Raw genomic sequence first — 15,170 nt, 5'->3', positions numbered from 1 at the left:
TTCAGGTGATTTGGGCTGATATTGACAATTTAGTGCACATTTAACCCGAAATCGGATGAAGATATATATGGGAGCTATATCCAAATCTGAACCGATTTCGATAACATTTAAAACAGCTATTCCTGTGCCCCATCTAATACCTGGTACCAAATATAACGGTTGTGGAGTGAATATTACGAATGTATTGGACTAAAACACTAAATCGGATGAAACATATATATGGTTGCTATATCTATATCTGAACCGATTTTCACTAAATTTGATATACTTGCTTCTAGGCTGAATTTGGTCCGATGTACTAAAATTCAGTCCATTTGGACTTATATCGACCATTTGGTGCACAATTAACCCGAAATCGGATGAAGATATATATGGGAGCTATATCCAAATCTGAACCGATAAAATTACAAACAGCTATTTCTGGGCTGTATCTTATATCTGGTACCAAATATCATTCTTGTGGAGTGCATATTAAGAATGTGAGAGGCTTAAACACCAAATCGGATAAAACATATATATGGGAGCTATAGCTGTTTCTGAACCGATTTTCTCCAAATTTGTTGTATTTGCTTTAAGGCTAATCTCGGTCACATGTGCCAAAATTCGGGCCATTTGAGCTGATATTGGCCATTTGGTGGTCAATTAACCCGAAATCGGATGAAGATATATATGGGAGCTATATCCAAATCTGAACCGATTTCGATAAAATTTAAAACAGCTATTTCTGTGCTCCATCTAATACCTGGTGCCAAATATCACGGTTGTGGAGTGCATAGTAGGAATGTGAGGGACTTAAAGATCAAATCGGATGAAAGATATATATGGGAGCTATAGCTATATCTGAACCGATTTTCTCCAAATTTGATATACTTGCTTCTAGGTCGAACTCGGTTGGGTGTGCCAAAATTCAGGTAATTTGGACTGATAGTGGATATTTGGTGCACATTTAACCCGAAATCGGATAAAGATATATATGGGAGCTATATCTAAATTTGATCCGATTCTCACCAATTTCAATAGGGTTCGTCCTTGGGCCAAAAAATATTGTTTGGAAAGTTTCATCTCAATCGGATAATAAATGCGACCTGCATTTTGTTCACAAGAATACATGGACAGACGGACGGACGGACAGACGGACTGACATGCATAAATCGACTCAGAAAGTGATTCTATGAAGGTTCTCAAAAGTAACTATGGGTCTATCTCGTTTCCTTCTTCATGTTACAAACAAATGCACAAAGACATAATACCCTTACCACTATGTGGTGTAGGGTATAAAAACCAATATTTTAGCGGGTTAATTGATGATAAATGAGACTAAAATCCCGTATTTTTATATAGACTTTGAACTGAAATTTTGGATTTTAAAGATAAATTTTAGGGGTAATTGAATCATATATTGTTTTTAAATAATATTTTCCCTGAACCATTAAATCGTGGATTTAAAAAAAATCCAAATTTCAAATAATTCTGTGGAAAATTGGCTACAATCATCAAAATACAGAATATCGGGAGAATGGGGGCTATAGAAAATAGGGTGAGTTAAAAAAAATCAGCAACAAAGTTAAACGCCATAATTTTTACATTTTTTTTAATTTTATGGAATGAAAGAAGAAAATGTCGGAAATAGCATCAAATTTTAGAATAAGTTTAGATTTGTTCGAATTGGTCACCTTTGGCACGAATTATGGCCTTCAAACGGCCAATGAAAACGTCACACGCTGCCCGAATTTTGCCCATTCCCGGCGAAGCGCTTGCTTGAGATGATCGACACTTTGGTATTTTTTTGGTGCCAACTCCAGACACAATATTCGAACGGTATCCGGAGATTTACAAGACATAAAAGTCCAACGGATTGGTATCCGGAGATTTTGGTGGCCATTGTGCGCTGGAAATGAAGCGAGGAACCTCATTTTGTAATTTCATTCTTTGGTGGCGCGTGCTGAGTGCGATGGTGCTTAGTCCTGTTGGAATGTCCAAGGTCTACGGCCAAAATGCGGTTTGCGTGCCCAAGGCTTTAATACACCCTCCAGAATATTTTCGCGATAATATTCGGCATTTATTCTGATTGATTATATTAATCGACCGTGGATTAATGCGAGCGTAGAGCGACTATCGGCTTTTATGGCAACCATCGGCACACCATCACCATTGCCGGCGCTTGAGTTCTGGTGGCCAACCGAAGGTGCACATTTTCAGCTGACCTTGCTGAACGAATGTTTTCTCATCGAAGAAAATTCAAATTCGCCAGTTCACCGCTTTTGGCCAAGCGAAGCAACTCTTTAGCTCTTTTGAGTCTATTTTCTTTCTGTTGCGGTGTAAGTTCTTGCACTTTTTGGAATTTCAATGGTTTGACCTCGAGCTCATTTTGCAATATTTGCCGAATGGCATATTTCAATATGTTCAGCTCACGAGCCATTTTTCGGCCACTGCGACGCGGACGCCCAAGGACGAACCCTATTGAAATTGGAGATAATCGGTTAAAATTTAAAATATAGCCTATTATTGTGCACCAAACGTGCAATATCAGCCCGAAAAGTGTGGAATTTTGCAAATACAACCAGATTAGGCCTGAAAATAAGTATGCCAAATTTGATATAGCTATAGCTCCCATATATATATTGTTCATCCGATTTGATATTTTCGTCCTTCGCAGCCGCAATAACAATATTTGGGGGAAATATATCAAATGCAGCTCAGAAGTATCTTTGCTAAATTTTATCGAGATCGGTTCAGATTTGAATATAGCTCCCATATATAACTTCGTCCGATTTACATTTTATTGTGCACCAAACGTCTAATATTTGTCCAAATGGGATGGAATTTGGCACATACGACCGAATTGAGTCTAGAAGCTAGTATGTCAAATTTGGTGAAGATCGGTTCAGATATAGCTATAGCCTTCATATATATTATTCATCCGATTTGTTATATTTGTTACCCACAACCGTAATATTCACTCCGTAACAACGATATTCAGGGAAATATATCAAATACAGCTCAGAAATATCTTTGCCAAATTTTATCAAGATTGGTTCAGATTTGGATATAGCTCACATATATATATTTATCCGATTTCAAATTAATTGTGGTCAATACAAGTCCGAATTTAAAAGATACAAATGCTTCGGCATGTTTAGTCCTTTGAACTTTAAATTATAATTATAATCATAGCGTGTATGATTGAATTCTCCCATAAAAACTTTTAATTGTTATGTGGAGCTCTACTAAATTAGCAAAGTGGTGTAGGGTATCATAAAGTCGGCCCCGCCCGACTTTAAGACTTTCTTTACTGGTTTAATTAGTGTTTTTTCCAGATATTGATGGTTCAAATTTTTTCTAGACACCATTGGACTAGGTTAAATTTTTACCAATTTTTTCTAGAGATTTTTTTCTTGTCAATAAACCTCCATATTTGGTTTTACTTTAAAGAAATTTACCAAAAGCCACCGGATCTTCCAACATTTAATAATTTTTCCGTTATGTCTAAAATTATTATTTCGATGAGCTACAAACGGAATAATGAACTTAATATAGCCTCCATTCTATGTATGGTGGAGGCTATAGAAATTACTTATGCAAGTCCACGTCTTCGTATGGCCCCCATATGAGGGTATTCATTTGAGTGGTATTTTTCGACGGTTTTTTTTTAATTTTTCAAGATCCTTCAAAATGAAGGAGAGTATTTAAAGTTCAGCCCGATCGAACTTAGCTGCTTTTTTATTTGTTTATTGTTCTTTTTGCTTGTAAAATTTGGTTATTAATCAGTTGGGCGCCACCCCACCTGCTCTGAAATGTTTTTTTCTTTTTTTTTTTTATTTTTTCTCTTTTTTCAAAAAATATTATTGTAAGTTTTTTTTTTTCGGTTCAGAATCACTTGTATTCGCTTTAATCTATATCCATACAATACAAGTTCTACTGGATTTCTAATTAGCATTCCCTGTAATTGCATTTTTCTCTCTAACTCATCTTTGAAATTTGGACCCTAACAACGAATAAATTCTCGATTCAAATCTGGATAATAATTTCCAGAACTTGATGTTGTGTTTTCATAATTGTTTCATTAACACATGCCAGTTTGAAATGGATAAATGCCACTGGCATCTCAAAACTTACCAGGTATCTTATGAAATGTAATGGATTCTGTAAAGAGAGGGGGAGAGAGAGAAGAGAAAATAATGATATTAATTAAAATGCAGTATTTCCAGTAGGAAAAGAATATTTAATAATAATTGCAGAATGTTAAATGGCTTAACTCTAAATGAGTAATGGATAATGAGGTCTGGAATGAATGGCGAGGGGTGGTGGTTGGGTGATGTAAAGGTGAATTTTGTTGGAATTTTGTAAAGAGCTGACAATTTTCTTTGAAAAATAAAATAAATATCAAATGGGATTGGAAAGAATGTAGGTTTCGACTTGTGTTCAATAGGGTTTTAGAAGGGTTCAATGACTAATTTTCTTATGAAATGGTATTAATTAACGCCACTAATTGGCAGTGTAAAATATGTAAGTCACATATTAAGATACGTCATATGACAGTTCATATCTTATGCAACCCCAATAACAAATAACTGGAATTTTCCGGAGTAACTAAATAACAATTAATATTTTAAAAAATATGTGTATCTAAATTATTAGCAGCATTCTGATTTTAAAATAAATATTTTTCGCCCCTGACTGTTTTGTTACACAAATGTCATTTCTAATTTAATAACAACTTTTAATTATTTTTTTCTAAAATTCTGTAAATACTGGTTGCACTTGGGCTAATTAATGCTAATATGGAAATAAATTTGCATGCGTTTTTTATTTTATTTTTTATTTGTTTTTTTTATTTTAATATTTTGAGACAAGTAAAGCGTTAACTAGACATTTTTATATCGTCAGGTTAGAGAGGGTATACAGGGTGAGATAAAAAAACTGCAACAAAATCAAAAGCCATAATTTTTACATTTTTTTTTTTTTTTGAATTTTATTGAATGAAAGCAAAAAATGTCGGAACTAGCATCAAATTTTAGAAATAATAAGCTCTTTCGAATTGGTCACCTTTGACACGAATTATGGCCTTCAAACGGCCAATGAAACCGTCACACGCTGCCCGAATGTTGCTCTGCGCTATTTTGGCCCATTCCCGGCGAAGCGCTTGCTTCAGGTGATCGACACTTTGGTATTTTTCAGTGCCAACCTTGCTTTCCAAAATACTCCAGACACAACAGTCCAACGGACGGATTGGTATCCGGAGATTTTGGTGGCCATTGTTGATGGTGCTGAGTCCTGTTGGAATGTACAAGGTCTGTGGCCAAATGTGGGTGTGCCCAATGCTTTAATACACCCTCCAGAATATCTTCGCGATAATATTCGGCATTTATTATGATGCCACGGTCGATTAATACGAGCGGAGAGCGGCTGTTATGGCGGCTCACACCAAACGGCCAAAAACCGCCTTATTGAAATAACGATTTTAGATCCTAGGTCTCTTTGGACCAAATCCGTTTCAGGACATTTGGAGTCGTTCTAGTGATGTCCGTCCGGCCATCTGTCCGTCTGTCTTGCTGGTGAGCACAATAACTCTCGAAGGGATTATCCGATTTGATATAAACTTGATACATCGTAATAATATTATCAAACTTAAACCGAGTTCGGAAATGGGCAATATCGGTCCACTCCTTCTGGTTCCTCCCCCACAAAAGGTCGAAATTTTCCAAAATAATATCTTACTGCACAGAAAGAGATAGGATGTCCCGATTTTGCTCCAACTTTGCATATCTTAGTATTTGCATCAGTGCTAGGTCAGGTGCCAAAATGGACAATATCGGCCCACTCCATAAAGTACCTCCCCCACAAAGAGTGAAAATTTTGAATATTTATAACTCTTATAAAATTTGATGTGAGAGTTCGGTTATCTTCAAATTACACATATCTCAATATTTTTATCAACCCAAGGTCTGGTGTAAAGATGAAGTACATCGGTCCACTGCTTCTGGTGCCTCCCCTACAAAAGTGTTCACATTTAGAATAATCATCAAGCTCCCATCCTCCCCACAATGGGTCGAAATTTAGAATAATCTTGAAGCTCATATGACGCAAAATTACCATCCGATTCCATTTAGACTCGGCACATCTCAATATTTCTATCAACGCCAGATCTGTAATAAAGATGATGGAGATCGCACCATATCTTCTGGTACCTCCCCCACAAAGGGTCAACATTTGGAATAACCAAAAACGATTATAAAATCCGAAATATGCCACCGGTTCTCTTCATATTTCACACATCCCATTATTTCTACTAATATAAGGTCTGCTGTGAAGATGGTAGAGATCGGGCCATTCTTAATGGTACCTCCCCACAAAGGGTCAAAATTTGGAATAACCAAAACGATCATAAAATCTGAAAAAGGCATCCGGTTCTCTTCAAATTTCACAAATCCCATTATTTCTACTAACACAAGATATGCTCTAAAGATAAGATATATCGGTCAACTCCTTCTGGTACCTCCCCCACAAGGGTCAAATTTTTGAATGAATATGAATCTCGTAAAACGTGAAATTAAGTTCAGATTCAATACAGACTTAGCACATCTCAATTGTTCCATGAACACAAGATCTGTTGTAATAATGGGAGCGGTCGGACCATTTCTTCTGGTACCTGCCCCACATAGGGTTCAAGATTTTGAAAAACAAAAAGGTCAAAGAAAGCGAATTAAGCATCCAACTCTCTTCAAAATTCACACACACACACAAACATTTTTGCTAACACAACATTTGTTGTGAAGATGATATATAGCTGCGAACTCCTTCTGGTAGCTCACCCACAAAGCGCCACAATTTTCAATATCCATGAAGCTCAGAAAACGCAAAAATAACTTCAGATTCCATTCAGACTTGCCACATCTCAATGTTTCCATCCGACAGAAAATCTGTCATAATGATGGTAGATATCGGAAAATTTCTTCCAGGGATCAAGTTTTGAAAAACAAAACGCTCAAAGAAAGCGAAATAAGCAGCTATTTCTCTTGAAATTGCACACATACAAACATTTTTGCTAACACAAGATCTGTTGTGGAGCTGATATATAGCTGCGAACCCTTTCCGGTACGTCACCAAAGACCACAAAGAGTCACAATTTCCAATACTTTTATCTGACATAACTTGCGAAACAAATCAGCGATTCTTTACAATTTCAATATCTCAACCAGAAACCTGGCATGGATATGGAATTTAAGATTCCGCATAAAATTGGATAACATTTTTCGATTTTCTTGTAATTTTGCCAATACCAATATTTTTATCTCTATTAGATGAAGTATGGAAATGGAATGGACTTCGGTCGACTATGTCTGGTACCTCTCGTACATTTTAACATTTTCTAAAAATTATCACATATCTCGTATAAAGTGAAAGGAAGTAGTCGATATAGTCCAAACCTGGCACGTCGTAATATTTATATCATATTTATGTAGATCCGATACGAAGTGGACTTTATTGACCCCTTTCTTCGGAACCTACTCCTAATAGGGTGAATAATTCGAAAAATCATAACAGAAGTCAAAGTATGTTTAAATAATCCAACATTGGCTGAGGGTACACAACTGTCGGCAAAACCGACTGATACTATTTCACCTGTTTTTATACCCTCCACCTTGGAAGGAGGGTATATTAACTTTGTCATTCCGTTTGTAACATCCTTAAATATTCGTCGTAGACCCCATAAAGTATATATATTCATAATCAGCATAAAATTCTAAGTCGATTTAACGATGTCCGTCTGTCTGTCTGTCCGTCTGTTGCAATCACGATACAGCCCACATTATTTGACTTAGAGCGCCAAAATTTAGCAGAACAATTTGTATTTTGTCTAGGATAGTTAGTATTGAAAATGAGATATATCGGTCCACGTTTTATAGTATAATCCCCATATAACGGTACCTCCCGATATTCGGTATCTTGATGGTTGTTGCCACATTTTTTCACTGATTTGTCTAAAAATTGATATTTGTAGATCATAATGGGTCCTAGTTCGTATGGAGAGACATTGCATGTATAGGTCCACGCTTTGGTATAGTCCTCATATAAAGGTACCTCCCAATATTCGGTATTTCGATTATTTTTACCACATTTTTTCGCTGATTTGTCTGAAAATTGGTATTTGTAGGTCATAATGGGTTCCAGCTCCGGTGGCGAAACATTGCATGTAAGGGTCCACGTTTTGGTATAGTACCCATATAACGGTACCTCTTGATATTCGGTAATTTAATAATTTTTGCCACATTTTTTCATGGATTTTTCTAGAAATTGGTATTTGTAGGTCATAATGGGTTCTAGCTCCTTTGGCGAAACATTGCATGTGTAAGTCCACGATTTGGTATAGCCCCCATATAACGGTACCTCCCGATATTCAGCATTTTAATGGTTTTTGACACATTTCTTCGCGGATTTGTGAAGAAATTGCTATTTGTTGGTCTTAATGGGTTCTAGCTCTTGTGGCGAAACACTGTATGTATAGGTCCACGTTTTTGTATAACCCCATATAGCCGTATTTCCCGATATTCGGTAATTTGATGGATTTTGGAACATTTTCCCATGAATATGTCTAAAAATTGGAATTGGAATTGGGTCTTAATGGGCTCTAATGTTTCCTTTACCCTAAGGTGGAGGGTAATAAAATTAATGTTTTTTACTTGTTTTTTTCTAAAATTCAATTTTTTTCTAAACACTAGTTGCCCTTGGGCTAATTAATGCTAATATGGAAATAAATTCGCTTTCGTTATTAAATACAAAAAAAAAAAACTACATCTGTGTTTATTTCAATATTTTATTTGAATATAATAAACTGAGACACATGAATTATAGACAAGACATATAATATTTTTATAATTCACTTGAATTTGAAAGTGAAATCAAAATTTTATAATTTTTTTTTTTTTATTCATTGTAATGAAAAATCCACTCGGTTCTAGTTATTAGACTTTCTTTACGCATTACCAGGCTTTTTATGAAATCCTAAAATTATTCTCCAAATTCTAAGTCATTTGCTAAAACATGTTTGCCTAATGGTTTTGACACAGAAACAAAACTCGAAACACAAATGCCCAAAAATTCTCACAGCCAAATTTTTCACACAACAGAAAAAAATATCATTTATCCACACATTTTTGTTAATGTTTTTATTTTTTTTTTTTTCACAACGCAAGTGTATTTAGTTCACAAACTATTGATGTTAATTATTCTAGACAAAGATAACAACAACAGCACCGGTGGTGGTCACTTTTCTTGGAACAGCCAATGCATATTTAACTCAACTCAAAGACTCAAAATGTTTATTTGGGAAATAATTCAAACACAATTAAATATTGTCAGGAACATAATTGAAATTGTAATTCGAATTTTAAAAATTTCAAAATTTCCCAGCACAGCAACTGCAGGCTAGGAAACACTTATAATTTACCATCGAAACGCTAATTACAAATTGAAATAGGCAAAACAAATTTAAATCTAAAACAACACAACAGCATTATTAAAAATTGGTATTTGTAGGTCATAAGGGGTCCTAGCTACGGTGGCGAATTGTAGATCCATGTTTTGGTATGGACCCATATAACGGTACCTGCAAATTTTCGATATTTTAATGATTCTCGCCACATTTTTCCACGGAGTTGTTTAAAAATTGATATTTGTAGTTCATAATGGGTTCTAGCCCAGTGGCAGAACATTGAATATTTAGCCCCACGTGTTCCAGTAGCGCAAATATAACCATACCCACCGATATTCGGTAAATTTGATCCCAAAAATATGCTATAAAAATCGGTATTTTGGGAATTGATAATCGTTAACCACAATCCATTGAAATATTCCGCATAAAGGACTGATAGGTTATTTCAAAATTTCCTTACGCTCCCCACATTTGGAAAATAAAAAATTCTAAGTAAAATGAAATTGTTTAGATTATCAATCTTCATCATCAAAATGATCCTTACTAGTCCTTAGTATAGCTATTAAAAATTGTCTGGGTTCAAGAATTAAAGGTCCTTAACTTAATCCAACTTCTCATTTATGGACTTTCTTAAAAAAGTACCCGATTAGAGAACTGATAGTCCTACAGAAGATATTCCTCAAATATCGAAGTTTGGACGACACAATTCTCCTAACAGTGCCATGTTTGCAGAACTCTTAATTATTAACACAATTTCTATAAAAAACAAGTTGAGATGTATTAGACGTTATTGCCATCAGATGTATACCTTCAGCCAATTTTCGATTATTTAAATATATTTTAACTTCTGTTACGATTTTTCAAATTGTTGACCCTCATGTCGTTTAGGACCTAACTAAATATGATACTACTTCCTCCAATTTACATGAGATATTTGATAATTTTTAGAAAATGTTAAAATGTGCATGAAACCCAGATTTAGTCGACCGAAGTATCCCATTTTTATGCATCATCTAATTTTGGTATTGGTAAAAATATAGGTATGGACAAAGTTATAAGAAAATCGAAAATACCATAATAAATAAGTGGTTCGCAGATATAAATCATCTTCACAACAGATCTTGTGTTAGCAAAAATGTTTGTTGCGTTGAATGCTTATTTTGCATCCTTTGAGCGTTTGGTTTTTTAAAATCTTGAAGCCTATGTGGAGGAGGCACCAGAAGAAATGGTCGGATCTCTACCATCTTCACAGCAGATCTCTGGTTAATAGAAACAATGGGATGTGTGAAATTTGAAGAGAACCAGATGCTTATTTCGGATTTTATATTCGTTTTGGCTATTCAAAATTTGACCCTTTGTGGGCAAGGTACCAGAATGAATGGTCCGATCTCTACCATCTTTCTAACAGACCTTGGTTTAAAAAAATATTGTGATGGGTTTAATTTGAAGACAATCGGATTCTTACATCACATTTTGTAAAAGTTATAATTATTCAAAATTTTGACCCTTTGTGGGGGAGGTAAGTTATGGATTAGACCGATATTGTCCATTTTCGCACCTGATCTGGCACTGATGCAAAGTTGGAGCAAAATCAGATTATCCTTCCTCTTTCTGTGCAGTAAAATATTTTTTTTTATTTTTTTATATTTTTGAAAATGTTGACCTTTTGTGTGGGAGGTACCAGAAGGACTGAACCGATATTGCCCACATCCGAACTCGATCTAAGTTTGATGATAATACTACGATGCACCAAGTTTGGACCAAATCAAATACCCCCTTCGAGACGGACGGACGGACATTGCTAGATTGGCCCCAAATGTGCTTAAACGGATTTTGTCCAAAGAGACCTAGGATCTAATATCCTTATTCTAGCCATATGCCAGGGGGTATAAAAAGGGAGCTTGTTATGAGAGATATAATTGCTGAAAATTGTGGATTTTAAAAACCGATAGTTGTGTCTAGAGTCTAAAAAAAACTGGAAAATATTAAAAAAAATCCTTTTTATTGGGTTTACAAATTCCAAAAAATTATCAAAACAAATCACCATTTGTTGAGGTTATTTAAAATGTACAGATATTAAATTCTTGAAGAAATATTCAGAAATAGTACAGGCTTGTGAAGATCTAAAAACAATTTTTAAAGAAGTCCATGAGTGTCTAAAAAATATTTTTTTTAGAAATCCTCTTTTAAATAGTTAGAGGTAAAGAGGTAACAAAAACTATTCTCACCTTGAGAGCTTTCTTGAGGTTCTACTAATTGCTTAAAAATTCCACTTTAAAAGCTCCTAAGAGGAACTAAATTAAATTCTTAAAATATCCAAATTTATAGCTCCGATGAGGGATAATAAAATATTCTTAAGAAATTCAAAAGTCGTTGAGAAACATTTCTAAAAAATCCACGTTTAAAAACTTAAAAAAAATTAAAAGTCCTTGAAAAAATTTTTTTAAAAAAATCGTTGGAAAATTATTAAAAAGTCCATGTCTGGAGAACCGCTTTCCTTTTGCAAAAAAATTTAAAAGATGTTAAAAAATGCGTGTCTGAAAAAATCGAGCTTTGAAGGTCCTGTTGTCTTTATCAAAAAACTGAAGAAAAACCCCAAGCCTTGAATTCCAATGGTCTGTAGAAAAAAATTAAAAATATCCACGTCTGGAAAAAATTCTTAAAACGTTAATATCTTTATATTTTTTTCATAAACGTTATATAAAACCATTAAAGAAAGTCTTAAAGTCGGGCGGGGTCGACTTTATGATGCGATACACCACTTTGCTAATTTAGTAGAGCTCCACATAACAATTAAAAGTTTTTATGGGAGAATTCAATCATACACGCTATAATTCCAATTATAATTTAAAGTTCAAAAGACTAAATATGCTGAAGCATTTGTATTTTTTAAATTCGGACTTGTATTGCCCATTTGATATATATATGGGAGCTATATCCAAATCTGAATCGATCTTGATAAAATTTGGCAAAGATATTTATTTCTGAGCTGTATTTCATATATTTCTCTGAATATTGTTGTTACGGAGTGCATATTACGGCTGTGGGTAACAAATATAACAAATCGGATGAAAAATATATATGGGAGCTATAGCTATATCTGAACCGATCTTCACCAAATTTGACATACTACCTTCTAGACTCAATTCGGTCGTAAGTGCCAAATTTCATCCCATTTGGACAAATATTAGACGTTTGGTGCACAATAAAAGGTAAATCGGACGAAGTTATAAATGGGAGCTATATCCAAATCTGAACCGATCTCGATAAAATTTAGCAAAGGTATTTCTGAGCCGTATTTGATATGTTTCCCCAAATATTGTTGTTGCAGAGTGTATATTAAGGCTGCGGAGGACTAAAATAACAAATCGGATGAACAATATATATGGGAGCTATAGCTATATCTGAACCGATTTCGATCAAATTTGGCATACATATTTTAAGGCCTAATTTGGTTGTATGTGCAAAATTCCATACTATTCGGGCCGATATTACACGTTTGGTGCACAATAAAAGGCAAATCGGACGAAGATATATATGGGAGCTATATCTAAATTTTTGCCGATTATCTCCAATTTCAATAGGGTTCGTCCTTGGGCCAAACAAATGATTTGTGCAAAATTTCATCTGGATCGGGGAATAAATTCGAACTGTACTTTATTCACAAAAATACATAGACAGACGGACGTCGACGGACAGACATGCATAAATCGACTCAGAATGTGATTCTATGCAGATCATCAAAAGGAACTATGGGTCTATCTCGTTTCCTTTTGCCTGTTACAAACAAATGCGCAATGACATAATACCCTGACCACTTTGTGGTGTAGGGTATAAAAATGTTCGTGGAGGTCCTTTAATCTTTGAAATAAAATTCTTAAAAAATCCATGTAAAGAGATCAATTGGTCTTTGCAAAAATATTCTGAAAAAAATACACTTTTAAAAGCCATATGGTCCTTAAAAAAATATTTAAAAATCCATGTCCGGAGGTCCCATGGGGGTTCTAGAAAAATCCATATCTGGAGCCCCATTAGTCATTGGGGAAAACATATTTAAAATACATATCTGCAAACGCAATCTTCCAGATCCAATGGAGCCTTTTTATACCCTCCACCACTTGGAAGAAATTTGACACAATTCAAAAAAAAATCGTCAAAAAATACCGCTCAAATGAAAACCATTGTATGGGGGCTATACGAAGACGTGGTCCTGCGTAAGTAATTTGTGTCATAGGCTGTAGTAACGGTTCCGAACTTTATATACGAAATTTGAAACAATTCCGGTGAATGATGTCGCAAAAATCATAAAAATACCGAATATCTGGAGGTACCGTTATATGAGTGCTATATTAAAACGTGGACCCATTTAGATAATTCTCTTCTAAGAGGTAAAGTACTCAGAAAGATCCCCTTGTGTGGATTTTAAGACAATTCCATTGAAAAATTTGACTGAAATCATCAAAATACCGAATATCGGGGGGTTCCCTTGTATTGGGGGCTATACGATATCGTGGTCCTATAAAGATAATTCTCTTCCAGGCGATAAAGTACTCGCGAGGAACATCTTGTGTGGATTTTCAGAAAATTCCATTGAAAAATGTGGCTAAACTCATAAAAATACCGAGTATCGGAAGATGCCATTATATAGGGGGATATACGATATCGTGGACCTATATAGACAATCTTCTTTCAGGGGATAAAGTACTCACAAGGTACTCCTTGTGTGGAATTTCAGACAATTCAATTGAAAAATGTGGCTAAAATCATTATCGAAATTATTATTTCGATGGCAAACGGAATGACGAACTTAATATAACCCCCATGGTGGAAGGTATACAAATTAAAAAATCCACATCTGTAAAAAAATCTATGTTGAACCTTCCTTGAAAATAAATTTACACATGGAGACTTGATGGTCTTTAAAAATATCTACATAAACAAGTTAAAAAGTATCAGTCGATATTGCCGCCAGATATATACCCTCAGCCTATGTTCGATTATTTAAATATATTTTGACAAGTGTTAAGATTATTCAAACGTTTGACCCTCTATGGAGCAGGTCCTGAAGGAATGAGCCAATATTGCCAATTTCCTATCGGACCGAAAAATATGATATAAATATTTCGACAGATGTGCCAAGTCTAAATGGAATCGGATGTTAATTTGGCGTTGTATGAGCTTCATGGATACTCAAAATTTCAATATTTTGTGGGGGAGGTACCAGAAGGAGTGGATCGATGTATTCCCCTTCACACCAGACCATGGGTTAATACAAATATTAGGATGTGTGAAATTTGAAGACAATCGGACTTTTACATCACATTTAATGAGATTGTAATTATTCAAAATTTTGACCATTTGTGGGGGAGGTACTTGATTGAGTGGACTGATATTGTCCATTTTTTCACTTGACCTAGCACTGATGCAAATATTTGGATTTGCAAAGTTGGAGCAAAATCGGATTATCGTTTCTCTTTCTGTGCAAAAAATATATTTTTTGAACATTTTGACCTTTTGTGGGGGAGGTACCAGAAGGAGTGGACCGATATTGCTCATCTTAACACCAGACCTTGGGTTAATATAAATATTGGGATGTGTGAAATTTGAAGACAATCGGACTCTTACATCACATTTTATGAGAGTTGTAATTATTCAAAATGTTGACCATTTGTGGGGGAGGTACTTGATGGAGTGGACCGATATTGTCCATTTTCACACCTGAACTAGCACTGACGCA

The 15,170-nt window shown here is 34.9% G+C and overlaps 1 protein-coding gene across 1 annotated transcript in view; it reads right to left on the bottom strand.

Moving 5' to 3' along the window:
- The window catches only part of LOC101887940 (scavenger receptor class B member 1), a 104,681-nt gene that overhangs the window by 47,902 nt on the left and 41,609 nt on the right, over positions 1–15,170 (bottom strand). Inside the window, exon 2 of the mRNA XM_059130831.1 lies at positions 4,117–4,143. The gene's annotated coding sequence lies outside the window, so the exon portion shown is untranslated. The remainder of the gene's footprint in view (positions 1–4,116; positions 4,144–15,170) is intronic.

The sequence above is a fragment of the Musca domestica genome, unplaced genomic scaffold (genome assembly GCF_030504385.1).
Source record: "Musca domestica strain aabys unplaced genomic scaffold, Musca_domestica.polishedcontigs.V.1.1 8, whole genome shotgun sequence".
Taxonomy (NCBI): domain Eukaryota; kingdom Metazoa; phylum Arthropoda; class Insecta; order Diptera; family Muscidae; genus Musca; species Musca domestica.
The sequence above is the reverse complement of the archived record's forward strand: the minus strand, read 5'-3'. Positions and strand labels throughout refer to the sequence as shown.